The sequence below is a fragment of the Archocentrus centrarchus genome, chromosome 7, assembly GCF_007364275.1.
Source record: "Archocentrus centrarchus isolate MPI-CPG fArcCen1 chromosome 7, fArcCen1, whole genome shotgun sequence".
NCBI lineage: Eukaryota > Metazoa > Chordata > Actinopteri > Cichliformes > Cichlidae > Archocentrus > Archocentrus centrarchus.
In genome coordinates this window covers 26,060,843-26,066,681 of record NC_044352.1, presented here as the reverse complement: position 1 = coordinate 26,066,681, position 5,839 = coordinate 26,060,843, and positions in this window count along the sequence as shown.

The following is a 5,839-nucleotide window of genomic DNA, read 5'->3' as shown; positions in this document are numbered from 1 at the left end:
TTATTTTTGAGAGGAATCCTCTTATCACATTTCTCAGTTTGTCTTTTTTTCATATTTGCACAAATAAATGTAATAATAAATGTATTCTCCGTTTCAACGTGTTATTGAACATGCTGTTATCAAATATTGCTGATATGATTATAGACACAGTGAAAAGTTTAAATCTCTTAGTTTGGGGCCTAACACACCTGCTGCTCCACAGTAGAAAGGACTCAAACCACACGTCCTGGCTTTGAAGGCAAGCATCTTATCCATTAAGCTGTTGAGGCTTTAGTGGGATGCCTGATGACAGCACAGACACAGAAGCACCCATGGGTTTGTGTAATTCATTAACCACTGCAGCACTGTTCTTAAATCTGTGTTTTACAAGAACCCATACAGATATAATAGTTTTGAATGAAATGCACAGTCTTCAGAATGACAGTATTTCTAACAACCTGGATGGACAGAACATTTTTTTTTTACCGCTTATCCAATTCAGGTCAAGGTGGGATGTGCCGATCCGATATTCAGTATCGGTATCGGTCCGATCCTGACCTAAATTACTGGATCGGATATTGGCAGTGGCGCAAAAAGGGGGCATGCACTATATGCAATGCATAGGGGCCCCCCCACAAGAGGAGGGCACCAAAACGATGTGGGGAAAATATTTCTCTAGTTGCATTTTCTATATTTAACAGCTGTGCATATGATATGATCAATAATAGTGGCGCTGCGCTGATTAGGTGTTCCTTCACCCTCCCCCCAGAAGTCTTGTATTTTATAAGTCCATGAATAAGTGAGGTCTGCACACATGAACACAGTAAATGTTGAGAAGATGCGGATGGTGCGTTGTGTGTGTCTGTGTGTGTGTGTGTGTGTGTGCGCGCGCACGCACTTGTGGGTTGGACTGGGGGAATAAAAAAAATGCAATAGATCTGACCCACATTAGCTGCATTACAGTTCTCTGTTATTGTCTTCTTCTTTTTGTGGGTCTGCGGTTGACCAAAATCCCAGTAGATCAGCAATTTCTGAAATACTTTTCCACTGACACATGCTGGTGCCAAGAGCTTGAACCATTCATCGCTTTTTCCACACTAAACTTACTCTGTGTTCAGCTAAAACAAGGAATGTGCAACACAATCGGCAGAAGGGCGTGGTTCTGCCATCTCGATGTAAAGTTTTCCACCGCCAATTCACTGCAAGGTGTGTTAGGGAAAGGGGGTGCACTTTTCACGGCCCCGAATTAGGTTCGACCCTACGGCTGAACTTGCTGCGTAGTATCTGTACATAGCAGATAAACTGAAGTACAGCGCGTACTTGTCGACTTGCTTGTAATCACTATCCATGAGTCTCTCTCTGTGTCACACATGGATGTTGCAGTAGTTTTGTTTGGACAGACAAACATGTTCTCACCTCAAGAAATAAAGTTTTCAAAAGGAGCAAATGTTCTGCCGTGTTTGTGCCCTTTGATTCCACCCACACCTACATATGTAACGAATCAGCACGCAAAGCAGAGGAAACTCAGGCTTGCTCTTAAGGGGTTTGCCAGTTCCTTGGAACCGGCACTGACACGAGCACCGGCACCGTGTCAGTGGAAATGTAGTATAAGACCATTCTGTCTGGCATCAGTAACCATGCCATGTCTCTTTAATTACACTTTTTCCCCAGTCTGATGTTCAGTTTGAACTTCAGCAGGTCATCTTGATCACATCTACGTGCCTAAATGCTACCATTAGCTCATTAGATATTTGTATTATTAAGCAGGTGAACAGATGTACCTAGCAAAATGGCCAGTGAGTGTACATGGCTGCCCCTCCCTCTGCTTTTTGTTGCTTGTCTGTTTGCCAGAAGTTCAAAGGTATGGATTTATGGCTAAAGATAACTGTCTGAATAGATTTTTCATTAGACAGGGTTATGTCAGTGAAGGAATGCTAAATACTTTCTTTTGTGCCTTTAATTACCATTGTTTCCAGTATATTATATACAGTCTGACCTCAAATTAACTCAAATTAAGTTTATTAGAAAATTGTTGGTGAATCGTAGATGTGTTTAAATGTCTTTACAAATTATGACATGCCACTGCAATTAATGAGTGACCATTTAAAGAGTAGAATGCAAGCTGATTAAACTGATATCAGAGCCATAACTCATCTCCTCCCATTATTAGGCTTATAAATATCAACTAAATTAGCTAAGTGTTATCAGCCATGTGTCTTTCCAAGAAAATGTTCATGGTTGCAAAAGTCAAATTCGAGCAAAGTTCACAGTTTAAATCCAGCTGTCTTCAAATGAGTGTGCTGTTATAGATTTTCTTTCTCTTCGTTTGTCATATGTAGCTGCTGCGGCCAACAAAGTAGAGGACCCAATGCAAGACTCGCAAGGCGGAGAGTTTAATTTTAAATTCAAGTCAACAACAAGTCTCTATTTCTGGTTTGCGTTGCACTTTTTCAGGTTTCACCACAGCTTAGAGAGTAAATGGCGAATGATTGCAGACAAGTTGGCATTTTCCGTGCTAACTGCCAGCAGCTGCAGAAATCTGCTAATGATCAAAGCAATTCCAAAGAGGTTTTTGGTGCAGCATCCTCTTTGCAGCCAATTCCCCCACCAGCAGCCAGCAACCACTCCCCAGCTGCTTGGGGGGAAGACATATTTTGTCCTATTGTCTGAATGTTGCCAGGGGGTCACTAAGCAGTCTCCAGGCATTTGTAACTCAAGAATATGTGATGACAGCCAAGGTTTCAGAGCATGAATACTTTTTTTTGCTCCACATTTGTACACCCTCACCTAATAACACAAAGAAGAAAATATTCTATAATTTTCACGCAGTCCCTTTTACTTTAGGCCACATGTATTTTAATGTAAGCACTTTTACCTAACATTCTTACACATGGTGTTGTGCAATAGCCCATACAGTTTAGATTAGATTCAACTCATTGTCATTGTGCACACAAGGCACACAACGAAATAATCATTCCAGATCACTCATCCAGAGATGAGCAGAGACCGGCGCTACTGTTAGGCAATGTGGTTTAAGTGTCTTGCCCAAGGACACAACGCAGCGCAGGGACAGGGGCTCGAGCTGGCAACTCTCCGGCTGCAAGGTGATGCCCCTGCCACTATTTATATAGATAATACCTTTGAATGTAATACACACTCTCCAAAATGACAGTATGTTTAACAACATGCCGATTGCTGCACAGTATCACATGCATACACCTGCACTCTTAAAACAACATGTAGTAGATGGGAGCACCTTTATCTAATGTTCATACACACTTACACTCTGATTGATGCATCAGGGGCAACTTGGGGTTCTTGCCCCAGGATGCTTTGACATGCATACTGGAGGAGCTGGAGATCAACTCGTCACCTTTCCAGTTGGTAGATGGCTCGTTCTACCTCTGCTCAGGCTCAGGATTGCTCTGGGTTTGTGCCAGCGTGTCACAGCAAGAATGTCCTGGCTTCAAAACCACCAGCCAGTTGCTGTCTCTGTGGAGTTTGCATGTTCTTCCTGTGTCTGTTTGGGTTCTTTCTGGGTACTCTGCCTTCCTCCTACAGTCCAAAAACATACATGCTGCTTTACATTGCGAAATAAACACCATACAATAATAAGAGAGAACCCTAACCCTAACAACCTCCCTATGAGCAAGCACTTGGTGACAGTGGGAAGGAAAAACTCCCTTTGAGCAGGAAGAAACCTCACCCATCTGCCGTGACTGGCTGGAGGAGGGAAGCAGGACAAAAGACACACTAAAAGCATGCTGTAATAAACTGCCAAACTTTGGCTTTTCTTTGAGACTAACTTTTTTTAAACAGACTGTGTTCACACATCAAATAGTTACACTGCTTCTAAATTCAGATAAAGCTGAAATTCTTATACTCAGCCCCACAAATCTTAGAAACACGGTGTCTCACCAGATACTCTGGATGGCATTACTTTGGTCTCCAGTAACACTGTGAGAAATCTTGGAGTCATTTTTGACCAGGATATGTCCTTCAATGCACACATTAAACAAATATGTAGGACCGTTTTTTTTTTTATTACATTTGTACAATATTTCTAAAATTAGAAACATCCTGTCTCAGAGTGATGCTGAACAGATAATTCATGCATTTATTACTTCTCGACTGGATTATTGTAATTCATTACTATCAGGCTGTCCTAAAAGCTCCTTGAAAAGCTTTCAGCTGATCCAAAATGCTGCAGCTAGAGTACTGACAGGGACTAGAAAGAGAGAGCAGATTTCTCCTATATTGGCTTCTTTTCATTGGCTCCCTGTTAAATCTAGGATATAATTTAAATTTCTTCTTCTCACATACAAGGTCTTGAATAATCAGGCCCCGGTATTCCTATGATGCTGAGTGGTGTGTTTCTTTTTATTCACAATCTCTGGCTCTCTTCCACAGTGTGTCTTTTGTCCTGTCTCTCTCCCCTTAACCCCAGCTGATCGTGGCAGGTGACTGCCCCTCCCTGAGCCTGGTTCTGCTGGAGGTTTCTTCCTCTTAAAGGGGAGTTTTTCCTTCCCACTGTTGGCAGGTGCTTGCTTATAGGGGGTCATTTTGACTGTTGGGTTTTCTCTGTTATCATTGTAGGGTCTTCACCTTAAAATATAAAGCGCCCTGGGGCGGCTGTTTGTTGTGATTTGGCGCTATACAAATAAAGTTGAATTGAACTGAATAATGTAGAGGTTAAAAAGTAATTGCACATGAAGTCAGTCAAAGTTATTATATTTATTATATTTAATATCCATAGGAACACTTTACTTTTTGACCCACACACATCAGCAGATGGTTTGTCTCTTCCCTGGTGATGTGCTCCTTGTCATTCACAGCACTCACTGTCAGCTCTTGGTTGTTGTGGGACTTGGCCAATCAAAACTATGCTACCTCTTCACCATGTGTTCACATTGGCAACATAAAAGATGAAATGTCATCTCATGATTTTCCATAAATGTGGCTGAATCGGAGCACTTACATTGCTGTCTTGGTATTCACTGCTTTTGCGACCAGTAAATCCTCAATAAAGGTTGCCGGTGTCTTTGGCAGCAGTGCGTGCCCAAATAACTTTGGTTTATTATTATTATGATGGCTGGATGGATGGATGGATGGATGCTTGATATTGATAGACAAATCTCAGTGTAACAAGTGACTTTCAACTCTCAATCAATCTGTACTTTTGATGAAATAAATCACAGTTGCCCAGATTATATCTGAATCCTTGCAGATGATGCACTATTCATGAAATGAGCAAGAATCTCACAGTACCACAAGAGTAAATAAACAAATAAATGTCCAAATCTGCATGCTAGGTGTAATACTAGTGTGCAGTAGTAGTAGTATTGTGCTGTACCAGTACTGTTGTTGCAGTTCTGGTACAGCACAGTAGACGGCAGTAAATAGTGGGATCTAAATGGATCTGAGTGGGGTCTAAATACCCTTCAGAGCAGCATTATAAAAGAATTGTGCACCAAGTTTGTTAAAAATCTGTGTATCTGTGTGTGTGTGTGTGTGTGTGTGTGTGTGTGTGTGTGTGTGTGTGTGTGTGTGTGTGTGTGTGTATTAACATCACAGTGAAAGGTAAATGAAATGTATACAACCTTGTTGGTGATATCACAGATGTTTTACAGGGATTAGGATGAGGTTTGTGAACCTTTATGACCCAGTGGTTCCAGGTGAAGATCGTTCAGCTTGACCGATTACCCTTTTGTCTCATTCAAAGTGACTACAGAGTGAACATCCATATCACTGCATCAGAAATAAGAAATTATCAGGGCCACTCTGACAAAAGTTTAACCAGTTTATTAGCAATTACAAATGGATAGCAACAGATCAAGGAGGGTTTCCAGTAGTGAAGTCT